Source organism: Argiope bruennichi, chromosome 11 (genome assembly GCF_947563725.1).
Source record: "Argiope bruennichi chromosome 11, qqArgBrue1.1, whole genome shotgun sequence".
Taxonomy (NCBI): Eukaryota; Metazoa; Arthropoda; class Arachnida; order Araneae; family Araneidae; genus Argiope; species Argiope bruennichi.
In genome coordinates this window covers 4,637,615-4,652,779 of record NC_079161.1, presented here as the reverse complement: position 1 = coordinate 4,652,779, position 15,165 = coordinate 4,637,615, and the positions used below count along the sequence as shown (strand labels likewise).

At 34.2% G+C, this 15,165-nt stretch overlaps 1 protein-coding gene across 1 annotated transcript in view; it reads left to right on the top strand.

Moving 5' to 3' along the window:
* Nucleotides 1-15,165, top strand: part of LOC129957612 (sodium/potassium-transporting ATPase subunit beta-1-like) — a 60,037-nt gene continuing 44,872 nt past the window's right edge. Inside the window, exon 1 of the mRNA XM_056070030.1 lies at nt 1-147. The gene's annotated coding sequence lies outside the window, so the exon portion shown is untranslated. The remainder of the gene's footprint in view (nt 148-15,165) is intronic.

Below are 15,165 nucleotides of genomic sequence, written 5' to 3'. Positions count from 1 at the left end.
TCATCTACTCGATTCAGGAAATCGTCTGTGCGAAACGAGCGCATGCGCTGAGAATTCGCCTTCCGTAAAAATAAAGATAATCTGTTTTCAACGGAGCAGCGGTACCGGGAATATTAAAGCACTTTTGCGTCAACAGACATTCGAAAGGTAAGTCTGCTTTAGTTTGCATTTAACAGTTCTTTTAGAAGTTTTGAAGGTTCGCTACGGTTTTATTTATGCATTTTTGACAATGCATAGTATTATAAAAAAGGAGAGGGGGGGGGAGATGACTGTCTCCCGTATTTAGAAAGCAATGTCTTTTGCGAAATGAATTGGAACGAAATTCAACATTCTATAAAATTCATAGAAGTCGTTATAAGTTCACTGATTATAAAATTTTACTGGCAATGATGGTTTTTAAATTTATAAGAAATTACGATAAATTATAATGAATTTATATGATTTTGGATAACATTATTTACAACAAAACATTAATTGTTCGCAATATCATTTTCATTTAGGTATTTAATCTTTTAAGACTCTGATAATCTCTTAGTAAGTGATATTTTCATTACCGCATTAAAACTTCACATATTTACAGAAATACCGAGAGTTTTGTTTTCAAATTTGGTCTGAATGTCTCCTTGAAATTTGCAAGGATATCAATAAAAGCATTTAAGCGTATTCTAGTAAATTGTGTTGTATGTGTATTAGAGTTTTGCTGCTTTTTTAGATTTGAGTGTCAAATTTTAATAGATTTTTATCGTTTCTCTTAAGATTATTTCATTTTTGTTTTTGCACGGAGACAGCATAAAACTGGATTAAAATATAAAGGCAGAAAAAGCTTCCGTACAATACAAAAATTTATTACAAAGAACTGTATATTTAATGACCTTAAATTGTTGTATATCTTTTTTCAATTAAATTAGACATGTTAAAAAAGGTAAAACCGAATAAGATAGTTTATATATTTTAGTAAAATTTTGTGTTGCTAAATGCAAATAGGTATTATTTGAGATCAAATACATACACACATGTTCAAAATCGAGAGGGGGGGGGGCGTTTCCGTTTGGCAGCAGTAAGATGCACAAAATGATTACTACCCAGAGTTTTAGTTTTGTGGCAGGTAAAGCAGTTTTTAATGCCTTTTGTTGAACTTTCTGGTGTAGTAAAACTCAGCAGTTTTGGTGCTTCTAAAAATTTTTTTTTTGACAAATTTCCTTTACATACGCTTGCAGTAATTCTATGCTCCTTATAAACTGGAAAATGACGGCCAAATCAAATTGGACAATTGAGATATCAATGCATAGCAGCAATAATTGGAAAATGAAAGGTGTACATGTGAGGCCATTTTCACCCATGGGAAGGTTCTATCCTCGGCATTTTGTGCTTCAGACTACAGTGAGGAAAGCTGAGTTTGGATTTTGGATGCTTTCCATTCCATGAATGATTGAGTTCGAAATGAGATGCAGATATACAACGTTGCTGATGAGATCGTGCGTCGAATTTCACGTGTCCCGATTTTTTACTTTCTCTTATGCGAAGTACAGAGGAAGAATGTGTGAATGTTTAGAACGAAAAATCGAGATGTTAACGAATCTCCGCGTTTCGCACCTCCCTGGGTTCAGAAAAACACATCTTCGGAGCCAAATCCAACAAGGGCTTGGCCGTCTGTCAGTCTGTACATTCATAAGTATGGGTTTGCGATAACTCAAAAACGCAATGATGCTTCAAATTTGGTGCATGTCTTTATGATCGCAATGGTAGCCCTGTGTCGAATTTTGATTTTAATCAAAATGCGGAAAATGCGTCTAAAATGCCTTTATTCACTTTATTGGTGAGTATGTGAGACATTTTGGGGAGTCCGCTGCCGCTGGTTGAATTCTCGTATCCACACGCGCGCAGATATACAAAGGATCAACCCTTTGGCTGACTGAGAGCAAAACGGGTCCTTATTTAAAATTCTAACGATAAATCGATATGCTTCATTTCGATCCACTTAGCTAGGTGCTTTTTTTAAAATTATCGAATTCAAATGGATATGGGTGGACGAATAATTAACTTTAAACGTGATTTCATTTAAAAATTGAGAAAATCTGGGTATTTGTGGAAAAGATGTTTCAAATTTCGTACTCGTTGCGTGTTTTGAGTTATGTTTAGAAAAATATGTTCCAAAAAAAATATCCCCCCCCCCGATTTACGGTAAATCTGAAATGTAGAGATCATTTAAATCTGATTTTTTTTTTGGCAATGCTTTTTCTTTTTATGCTCAGTATACAAGAAAGTAGTACAAATGTTTGGGAGAGTTTGTGTGTAATAACATACAATTTGCTTAGATTAAAAAAAAAAACTGCCAATATTTGATTTTAAGAGCCGTAATGAATTTATTTTTCAATTTCAAAAGAGTGGCTCTTTCACTTCCTTCACACGTTTTAAGCATTCGTGAATACCCATTTAACTTTAAATAAAAGTGAATAGTAGAATTGCGAGCAAAACTAGGCATAAGAGCAAATTCTTTAGTGACACTTTCTAATGCAGTGAATCCCGAAGTTGCGCGCTTTTCGTCCATCCCTCCTGCTTCACAAGATGAGGGGGTGGGTATGATTTCACTGCATATAATGCAAATTCAAACTAATTAGATGCAAAGGGCAAAGAAAACATTCTATAAGCATATCTATCAGAAAAGTATTCAACAAAGGATATTTTCGTGCATATCGGCGCAAAATAGAAGTTAAAAAAAAAAAAAAAGGCGCTATTTTGAATGCCGTTGGCTCCATAAAAACCTAATTATTCTGACGGTTCAATGCCTTTCTTGTTTCAAGTAAAAGGTCTTGTAGAAAATTCTTACATATTTTTTTCCCATTTCTTGCCCTGAAGATAAAATCCCTAAACATTGGAAGGCATATTCAACCAAATTTGTAGCCCATTTTCAACTGAACTGAGAATGAATCTAATTGCAATTCCTGTTTTAAAACAACACTAGGGCTATTTTGGGACGAACTTCTTAATTTTGAACCGCTATCAGTTGACGAGTTAGCAACCCTCCCTCTCTACACTTTCACATCACACCAACGGGAAGATGTTTGGCCTCGTCGGATTTAACGTGCACCATGCCCGCTTACACGACACTTCTTCGGTAGAATCGGGTTTCGAACGTGAAAGCCTCCTATTCCGAGGCCGAGACCTTGCTACTAGGACACTGCGGCCCTTCGAGGATTGGTTTGGTTTAATATAGTTATATTAACGTTCTATTGTAAAGCAACATTAAGGCTATTTTGGGGCGGACCTTGTAATTTTGAACCGCGGTCAGATGACGACGGCCCTTCGAGGAGGGATGGGAAAATAATAAACCACATGACTCGGAGTTGCACAGCCCGAGGACCGAAACTATGCTGCTTTCTTTTCTTTAGATTTACTGTTCTATTTAAATGATTTAGATTCCTTTTTGCACATATTTCTAAATACTTTATAAAAATCAACAATAGAGTGATCTACAATGAAAAATTTCACCCAAGTGTCATTCATCTCTTTACGTTGATGCGTTTAATCTATTTTGTAAATAACTTGTAAATAATATTTAAAAATCAATTTTTCACTATTTTGTATGTGGTGGATTTTAAATTATTTTCTGATGTTTAGCCTTTGCATTTTCTGAATGCCAATATCAATATTTTCAGAATTTAATTAGTGTCCGAGACATCAGTCATTCCAGGAGCGATTTGCTATTCTAGTATTGCTATCATCGATTCTCAGTTCTTTGCTACTCGAATCCAATATCATCTCCTGAAATCAAATTACGCACCTTATTTTTTGTGAAGATCGACATCTAATTACGTGAGACAGAACCCTTCCTAGGGCCGCTTTGGCCTGGTGGTAAGGTTTCGGCCTCGGAACCGGAAGGTTTTAGGTTCGAGATTCGATTCCACCGAAGAACCGTCGTGTAAGAGGGCCTGGTCCATGCTAAATCCGTCGGGATCAAATGTAACAGTGGTGTGGAAGCTTGGAAAAGAGGATGCCAGTTCAGATGGCGTCTTTTCATCTGAACGCAGTTCAAAACTACGAGGTCCGCCCCAAAATAGCCCTAGTGTTGTTTTAAAATGGAACTTGAATATAACTTAACTAAGCATGTCCTTTCCTGCCGTTGTTTCCGGTTCATTTTCGAAGAATGAACGGATTTTGTTTGTGAATATAGTATTTGTATTATATTTTTCGAAGGATATTCGAAGCTGTGTGAGAAAATAAGAAGTAGCATAATTCGTGGTATTAACGAACTGGAAGGAAATTTGAAACTTCTTAACAAAAAGAAAAAGGAAATTCTCGAAATTTTCATTTCACTAATTTTAAACATTCAAATTTGAAGTTTCGATGAATCCCTTTTTATGATATCTACTCGAGTTCTTTAATTACTCCAGATTTTATTTGTAGTTTCTTGCATTTTTTTTTCCAAATGCGACAACTGGGAAAACTGTCCGTATGTCCAAATGTTACACATCAACTAGTTTATGTTGAAAAACAAATGTGTGCTAAAATGCCAATTCTCCTCATGTCTTTAGTTTGGCTTAGTTAAGCTGAATCATTGATTGCAGTAACCAGATTGGTCAAGCTTCTTTTAAAATTGGTACATTTATGCTGTTTTTACCCTCTGAAGAGATATTTACACAATGCGTAAAGCAATGACACGAGTCTGGCTCTAAGAAATGTTAATAGCTGGTGAGAAGAATTAGTGCAGAAATCGCATGATTCGCTGACTCGTGTTTTTTCTGTTCTAAACGACAGTTGCGATAACCTTTAGAGACAGCTTCCTTTTGTTTACTCGGTATTTGAAATTATTCGTTTTCATAGCTGTATTATATTATTTTATATAAATTCTTATTAATTCTTTCATGATATCAAGCGGGAAAAAAATATCGAATGAGTGGATAGGAAGGAACCTTCGGGAAGAAGATAGAACTTCTGGTTAAAGGTACCGGATTTTATTAATGATTAGTTTAGGGAAACTAGAGGGAATACAGTTGCTTGGAAATAAATTCTAACTAGCAGGAAAAGTTCTCCATAAACAAAAAATGTGCAACATAAAGCTGGTAAATATTTTAATTGAAGAAATGTTTGAGGAGTTTTACAAAGTGAATTTTAAATGGTCGACATCTTGGGAAGTAAATAATGTAGAAAAGGGGATTTTTCCAAATATGATATAATACTAACACATTGCGTACGAACCACGAGATTTCTCGTTTTTAGCAGGCCGAGCGTTTGTGGCCGGGTCACGAAATACCTCGTTTTCATGTTTTTTTCGGCTAAATCGGTACATAACCAACCAGAAGCAAATATTTAACTCGTTAAGGACCGCAAAGAAATCTAAGACATGCGCAACACGAGAAAACTCGTGAGCGGTCCGTAACAGATGGGATGCGAAACACGAGAAAATTCGTGAGCGGTCCTTAATATCTTAAAACAAGATACTGCTGCAAATCGTGCAGAACACCATTGCACAAGGGAATATGCTTTACCAAACATCACACTCTAAAGCATTATTCAAGTCTGTGAAATAAATAAGAGTTAAAGTGTAAAAAATCTTATATAATAAATACATGTATAAAACATATAGTAATATTTAAGAATACTTTATGCAAATATAATACCAAATGCAAATTAAACATGTGCATATAGGCGTCCTATTGCTTGCCAAGCATGCTCCTAGAGCGTTCAAAAATGAGCAGGCCCTGGGAGAGCGTAGAGCGCCGTACGCAATGTGTTATCATTATAATTATACTTAAAATGATTTTTTTTCATTATATATTATGATCATTAAATCAATACGGATAGCAAAGAATGTAATTAAGTCTTCATTTCTGTCCGCATTTCGTTGATTCGTTGCAAGATTAAATTTGTTCCAGTGATAATCTATTCTTATAAAATGAAGTTATGTATGTGCCCAGAAAAATCTATCGTTTATCCACTCATTAAATTTGAGAATCATGATTCAATGCATATCGAAGTTCGAATTTTTTAATTTAATGTTAAAACATCTTTATAAATAGCAAAAGCGCAAGATTTAATAAACAACAAACATGCAAGAAAAACGATTTTCTTATTTATTGTAAGAAGTTAATGTTTGATACAGAGGCTAAAATTGTACGATAGTGTTATATTTTCCCCGGTCCTTGAAGATTTCGCAATCAAAACGACTTCCTGATGACCGGCTGAGTACGCAAGCTTGAAGGAATGGTTAAAAATCAAATGTCGTAAATTTGAGGAGTGAGATGTCGACTCGGGCCTTGTTGTCGTTATCTGACCACATTTGAGGAATGCAAAAACCCCCATCGAGAAGTTCAATATTATTGAATTAAATTGAGAAATTTTAAAATGCAGCTGCCACTACTATATAACTCTATTGACGGCGATAAAAAAACTTCAACTTGTAAAAATATTGCTTAATTAATAATAATGAATGATGAAAGAATAAAAAATAAGAAGAATCTTCCAATAATTCTAATTATCAATTAGAGTGATAAAAAAAGTTTTGGACCCGATTTTTTTTAATTATTAGTAAAGAAGTAATTATGAATGACAAAAATAATTTAAAAACTTCACTGCTTTATTGTTATTGCAGTTAAAAAATGTACTGAAACAAAAAAAAAAAAAATCTACATCCAAGTTGTTTTAAAAATTTCAAGGAACATACAATTTCTTTCCTTTACGGGACTAAAGTTAAGGACTCGCGTGAAAAAAATGGCATAACTAAGTGCAAATGTTTTTAGAACATCTTCCAAGAAAACTTGAAGAATGGATTCCTAAAAGGTGTTATAAAATTCAATAAGGAACAAAAAATTATTTTTTAAATTTTATAAATACATTGCGTTAAATGAAGCTGCGACTGCTTTGGATGAAGTTTTCTTTCATCATCTGGTTAAAATCTAAATGTGCTGATTGTACAATTTTAATTTCCTCCTTATTAATTATCCAGTGGATTAGATAAAATCTTTAACAAGTCCATAGTTTATCACTGCTCTCGTATATTTTATATGCATAAAAAATTTTAATATCGCTTGAAAACATTAAAGCTTAAAATGCAATATATCCTCTGGTGGAAAAAAAAAGATTGTTGAACGAAGTTGTAAGATATTTTGGAGAAGTGATGCTCGTCCTGAAGAATGGATTTAGAGAATTACGAACACTTTCGCAAGAGAGAGAGGGCCGCGGTGGCCTGGCGGTAAGGTCTCGGCTTCGGATATCCGGGGGATTTCAGACCCGATCCATTGAAAAACCGTCGTGTAAGCGGGTCTGATGCACATTAAATCCGTCGCAACCAAACGTCCTCTAGCTGATGTGGTGTGGAAGCTTGGAGAAGAGGGATGCCAGTGCAAGTGGCATCCTCGACATCTAACCGCGGTTCAAAATGACGAGGTCCTTCTCAAAATAGTCCTAGTGTTGCTTTAGAAACGAGACGTAAACTAAACCAAACTTATTCTAAAATCTTAAATCTGTTATTGAATTTTAAATTAATTCCGGTGGAGAATCTTTCGCCCAATTAAATACTAAGCACATCTATTTGCATTAAGGCTAAAATTAAATTCAGATTTTAAACAAATTAACAATGTGACTTTAATTGAAATACTAGAAATATTTCCTGCTTGAATTTATTTTTAATTTTCAATTACACATTATTGTAAGTATTACGAATTCTGATTTTTTTTTTCTTCTTGAATTCACTTCTGGTGTCACACATATTTAATGAAAATTTAATTTAAACACTAATTATTATTTATTAATAATAATGTTCTGAATTAATTAAAATATATTTTGTTCGAAAATACACAAGTATCTAGAATTTCAAAAGTTTGGTGCATGAAAAAAGCAAAAAAAGAAAAAGTTTATTCCAGAATTCCATCTTGACAAAAGTAAAACAATGAAGTTTAATAAAAATGAATTCGGAGAAAAAATTGCAGAGCGATCAGTTTAGTTTGGTTGAAAAGAATTTTGGAATTGACTCTTTCGTTCAGGAAAAGAGATTCGAGCTTTTACTTAATGCAGATTTGTTTATTGCTCTGAAATATATATGTAATGATATTTTAAACTTTTAATTTCAATTTAATTAATTTCCAAGATTTTATCTTAATTTAGCTCATAGTAACTTCATTCTAAAATATTCTCTTATTTCGTGATCCAATTCCACTTTCTCTACTTAATTAATTCAAGAGAAGCTTCATAAAATTGCTTAGTCAGCTAAACGCCGATATTTTCACACGCTCGGCGTGAAGGGGTAAAAATGTCCAGTAAGCACATTCTTTCTTAAAAGATCCCTGTGTTTCCCTTACATGTGATTGACATGTGTTGGAAATCCCTATCAGAATCTTAATAATATATTAGCACTGTGAAGAAATATTTTCCCTATCAAAATCTAAGGTTATATAAGGCGAGGGATAATTTATTTCGGCCCCTTCTTCCCCACTTCGGCTTTTTGCACTGCGCTGTGGCGGACGTCTTGTCCGCGTCTCTGCTTGTAAATAATTATGCTTTCCCGATGGATTAAAAAGAAATTTAAAAAGATAAAAAGTCTCTTCACTGCTGGTCATAACTGCATCATGCTTACAACAAATAATATTCCATATATATGTAATATTATTTGTTGTGAAGCATGATGCAGTTTGAAGACAGTGAAGAGATTCCTTTTACATTTTAAAATTCTTTTAATATCCATCGGGAAAGCATAATTATTTACAAGCAGAGACGCAGACAAGACGTCCGCCACAGAGCAGACAAAAGCCGAAGTGGGGAAAAAGGGCCGAAATAAATTATCCCTCGCCTTATATAACCTTAGATTTTGATAGGGAAAATATTTCTTCACAGTGCCAATATATTAATAAGATTCTGATAGGGATTTCTGACGCATGTCGATCACATGTAAGGGAAACACAGGGATCTTTTAAGAAAGAATGTGCTTACTGGACATTTTTACCCCTTCACGCCGAGCGTGTGAAAGTATCTCGGTGTTTAGCTGACTAAGCAATTTTATGAAGCTTCTCTTGAATTAATTAAGTAGAAAAGTGGAATTGGATCACGAAATAAGAGAATATTTTTAGAATGAAGTTACTATGGGCTAAATTAAGATAAAATCTTGGAAATTAATTAAATTGAAATTAAGAGTTTAAAATATCATTACATTATATATATATATATATATATATATATATATATAATATATATATATATATATATATATATATATATATATATATATATATATATATATATATATATATATATATATATATATATATAAACTGTTTTAAATAGAATTTTCCCCAAAAAATTATATGCTCTTATATCTGTGTAGACATTTTTAACAATCAAAATTTAAAAAGACTGACTAAAACAGTAGATGAAGCACCATCTTGAATGGTGGAATCAAAGGGTTAAGTAAGGGGGAGGTATTCATTTGTTTTCATCAGATTATAGTTAACGAAGCCATAGTCCAAAAATACTCAAGTTCAAAAGATTTGAAAGGATTTTTTTAAGATGCGTGCGTTAATCAAATTAAATCATAATGTTAGGTAAATACATTTTTGATTATGCTTTTCATTTCATGTCTTTATTTCAAAAGGTTCATGGTTTCTCGTTTTTATTTGCAGAAATAGGATTTCAACTTTCTCGGATATTGATAAAATACAATGTATTACAATAGCCGCAATTTAGAAAGCGTGGTTGGGGAGAGTGAGGCTCGAATTCCGACATTTCAAACAACAGAAAAAGTTAATAAATGTCACCCCTCAAGAACATTCGCTGATAACTACAGTATGAAGCATTTTACTTCGAAGTATAATAATTTTTTTTTAAAAAAACTTAGCATTGAATGTCTGAAACTTCGCTCAGAATGATGAACAATTGGTCCAAAATTTGATACATATTACGATTTTGCCAATAAAACCGTTTGACAAATTTATCTAATCAACTGTGTTTTTACGCACTGTAACGTTTCCCCCACATGATAATTGGCATTCCGGCCAGTTGCAACGTAACCCGTTTTCCCACACATAGTTAAGTGCTTAGAGACCGCCAAATGTGGATCCTTTTACTAGTAGAGTCATAGTGTCCGGTCTGTTGTATCCAGGTAAGGGGCCACAGATGGATTTCTCGTCGTTTCAAATAGATCCATCATGTCTTTAAGGAGGAAGAACGCCAAATCTTCCAGATATTAAATTTTCTCTCTTATGAAGAGACTCTTCAAATCCTCAAGAAGCGATCAATCACCAGCAACCGTTGTCATTAAGTGTCGAATTCAGGTGGACTTCAGCCGGTGTTAACTGTGAATTGATTATAATTAACATGTGTTCGGGAAGGGTCAGCTACAAAAATGGATCCTTGACAAAACACTCCCACGATCGACTGGAGACCATTGTGGAAGCATTGCTGAGCAGCTATTTGGTGATAGAGAACACAAGTTCACCAATGAGAAAATCGGAAGCGGAGATCTGACGGAAATAAAATGCTTTATTTTTTCGTTTGAGAACAAAAGAGAGGAGAGCAGTGAAAGGCGTTGGATAGAAGTCGGAGGAGTTGTTCCTGATTTTGTGAGAAGGACCGTGCGATTCGGGTTTCTGTGTTAGCATCCACCTGATAAAGATCGGTGGATTTCTGGAGATGTATCTGGAATAGCCGTTTTGAGCTAACAGCCTGTTAGCGTCTTTTGAGTGTCTATTCTCGGATTTGATCGAGGAACCATTTCATGATTAAACTTTCAACTGTTGTGTGAATTTTGTAAATATTAACCTAGATAAGAGTAAGTTGTTTTTTGTACACATATAAGGTTGTAAATAAAAGAATTGTTTTGTTACGGTACTTTCTTATCTGATAGGTCAGGATGTTACAGCGTTCATACATATAGCATAATTTGGCAGATGAGTAGCCGATAAGAAGACAAATGTGATATTAAATTCAGTTCATTTTTCCACGGGAGGGTATGATTTATACATGGGCACAAAAATGGAACTCGTCTGTTAGCAGCAGAACACAAGAGCGAAAGTGTGAGGAATTTTTCTTTCACTGCTTTTTGCCGAGAGATTCTTATAAGGATGTAATCTCTTTCACACATGTCAATTTAGGAAAGGGAAAGTATCTTTTAAAGAAATGCATGAGCATTAGGGATTTTTATTCCTGCTTTTGAATTTTAAGACCTGCATTAGCTACTTTTGAGAGTGCGTGTTGGAAGTAATTAACCCTGTGAGTCCGGACTCGCCCCAAAATGCCCGCTCCATCACAAATTCTACAAATTCAGTGTAAAGACGTATTCCAAATTGCATCCATCTGAGTGAAACGTTTCTGAGTTATCTTTGTCACAGACAGACATGTATTTTCCAAAAATATAATTTTAGAACTAAATACGGACGTTTTCGGACCCATAACTAAAATCTAAAACTGAAAGGAAATGTACGACCATCCTCTCATGCGGAAGAAACGATTCTGTTTCTGTCTTTGTGCACAAAAATTTGCTCCGGGATTAGAGGCACTGGAATTCTCGCACTCGCAGAGCTCATAGAATTAAATAAAAAATTGTATTTGGAAGAGGAAATAAGGGAAATTTGCAATAAAATACTGTGGCCTAATTTGAGATTTAAGAAATAGGATATTAATTAGGTTTTAAATTAAAAAAATATATATGTCATTACACCCACACATATATAATACACAATTTATACAGACGGGCAGATTATCTACTCTCTACATGAAGTAGGTGCAAAATTAGATTAAAATATAAAACTCGAATTACAAATCTATTTGCTTCATTTCATCTATCGAGAGCGCTACGTTTTTGAACTATCGCATGTTTTGAGTTATTGCGTGTAAACAGACAGAAAACACAGATTCAGCATAAAGGAATTCCTTCCGAAATTTGATAAAAAATCTTCAGATTTAGTATTTAGGCCTAACACCCATTTTCTTCCAACTCAGACATAAGAGAATCGCTATTAAGTTCAATTTCGACTCATCGTGGTCATAGACAGACGAATTTCCAAAAATGCATTTTTCAGACTCGAGAAAGTTTGAAATGCTTGTGAATCGTCAACGTCTGGAGGTCGAATTTCATAAGGATTAGCAGGACTCTCTCTTTGATGTACTGGGTATAAGAAAAAGTAGGAAAAAACGCTCTGCCGTTTCATCCAAGAATGCCGTGTCTCGGATGGTAGCAGGAGTGGCTCCCAAATCTTTCTCCCATATTCTCGACAATTGCAATCTCAAAATCACACACCAAACTTGATTGAATTAAGCTTATTTAACACATTACGTTTTTGAGTTATAGCATTTACATGCTTCTGAAAATACAGACCGAATGAAGCTCAACTCTTTGTTGTAATTGACTCAAAATGAGATAGGTGTCTATATTATAGATGCTTAATCTAGGTGCTGAATTTTATCCATATAGCTGTATTCACTTTGTAATTATGTTAATTTATATTAGAACAGCCTTAGAGACAGACTTCCCTTAAGCGGATTTTGCTCAGAGTTTGATAGAAATCTACAAATTCAGTGTAAAGACGTATTCCAAATTGCATCCATCTGAGTGAAAGCGTTTCTGAATTATCTTTGTCACAGACATACAGACATTTTCCAAATATATATTTTTAGAACTAAGGAAGGTCTGAAACCTAGATATTAGTCAAAATATCAAGTTCGAGTTTTTTTTTTTTTTGACAATTACAGTATTTTATACTTTGTAAACGTGAAAGAATCAAAGCCAAATTTTCTGACGATGACGAGACATTCTGTAATTGAACAAATGCAGCTTCTTAAAGTGAAGTACACAGAAACATTTTATTGAATTAAGCTTATTCTCCCCGCACACATTCCATGTGTATTTAACCCACATTGCCCCGACGGAAACTGTGTTGCTGAATTAATTTGCAGCTGTTTCAATGCGATTTGAATTCCCACCCGACGGTTCTATTATTCGCATTGCAGTGCAGGAATGGCATTTTGGAAAGATGACACGCTGGACAACAAAAGAAACCTCGTATACAAGAAATTGAAAATTGTTTTTGGAATAACGTAGGTCAGTTTTAAATAAAGAAATGCAGCAATTTTATAGTTTTAATTTTAATGACTGCATTCAGAATAAATACTTATTATTATTATTTTGGACTATTAATTTTTTCCCCATAAAGTTTCGAAGTTGAGGATGGAATCTGGAGCATAATACCAAAATAAATAAATAAATAAATATGCAAGCAAATTATTTTTGTATTTATTTTGAAGAAAAATTTCATAGGAAAACGTTTTTATAATATCTCGGTTTCAGAACCTGTAGGTTTCAGGTTTGAACCCCAATTCGACAGAAGAACCGTTGTATAAGCGGGTCTAGCGCACGTTAAAACCGTCAGGACCAAACGTCCTCCCGCTGGTGTGGTGTCGAGAAGGGGGTGCCAGTTCAGGTGTCGTCCTCGTCATCTGACTGTGACACAGAATGACGAGGTCTGTTTCAAAATAGCCCTAGTGTTTCTTTTAAATTGGACGTTAATATAACTAAACTATGTTCGCGTGAAATTTTCTGAAAAGGAATATTTAAAATATCATTTGTAACATTTCTAAGACTTATTTTCAAGAATCTCCCCTTCCCCCCCCCCCCGATCCGAGTGTATAAACAAGCCGGAATGGACACCTTCAAGCTCCCAAACGCCTTTGTCAGAGAATGTTCTTTCTCATTCTCTTGAATAAAGGCGTTCTTCTCTCCCTCCCGAATAAAATTGTGGACTTTGGGCCTGGCTATGAATAATACTCAGAATTTTAATTTAAAAGTTCTTCGCATGATAGTTGTATGCGTCATAATATATTGAAGAAAACCGGTTCTTTTGTATTAATTGCATGGTATTGTCGAACAGCAGGTTCGAAATTTCTTGAACTTTGGCGATTTGGGACGCGGGGAACAATGACTCCCTTTATTTATGAACTTACTCAACTTTCTAATAAGATGACACATCCTATTTAGGACATTTATTATTATTATCATTTTATAGTAATATAAGAGCGCTTGAGATGTCAAGCCTTTCTAAGTGATTTTTGTGTTTTAAATTGCTTAATACCTTCACTTAAGTTCAGGTTTAAAATGAAACATTCTGCAATTCGATGCTTCAGCCAAGGATTTAATCATTGCCCGAAAGTAAATAGAAAATGATCAGAAAATCGAATATTTATTTTGCGTATCTTTTTTCCAACCGATTGAAACCAGCATTTGGCATATCAATTACCATTGAAGTCACAAGGTTGTATACCAAATTTCATTTGTCATTGCATTGTTGAATGATTGCCCTTTCATACATGCGAACATCAATCGGTCCATCTTTGGATGGATTTGGTTCCTAATTTGATAAACTATATGACAGATGCTAAACCTGCGTACCGAATGTTGCCAATTTTATGTTTCTTAATGATCATGCTTATTTGTACTCGGATAAATCTCGGACTTCCTCTGAATGGATTTCTTTCAAAATTTGAAAGAAATCTACAATGTTTGGTGCAAAAACCAATCAGAACCAATCAAAAACCAATTCGTCCTTGTAGCTCAAAGAACTTTTGAATTATCTTGTTCACACAGATGGACGGCGAGACAGTTACATAGAATACTCTATATTTGTTTCTTAAAATGTTAGGATTCGGAAAGGTCTGAAAACAGAGATTCGTCGAAATCGAGTTTTTGACGATTACAATATTTTCTTTCATATGCTTCACACGCAAGAAAGTAAAAAGTTGTGTATTATGAATGCGGTTCTGCAGCTGAAGAAAATCTGGATCTTTCTTCAGTCAATTTCTATTAAAACTCGGTCCTTCCAGTACCATTTTAATTCGTATTTCTATTGAAGACAAAACAGGTTAAAGAAGCTAAGAAGATAGTAGGTATCTTGTTAAACGTTAATATACGCATCTAATATCTTGTTAAACGTTAAACTGGTCAGGGATTAAATTTGGTTATATGACTTTTCAATACGGGACATTTCATATCATAAAATTGTCAATCAATAGTCTCGTTTACAAGGTGGTTGTGTTACTGATAAGAATCAGTTCTAGAAGAGGTTACGATACTTTAAATGTTCTCTAATAAAGTCTCAGATTTGGCGAAAGTGAACATGGTGTTTTTCGCTATTTTGAATGCTTAGTGACGTTCTTTAATACAATTTCACGCTTTTTAATACTATCTGA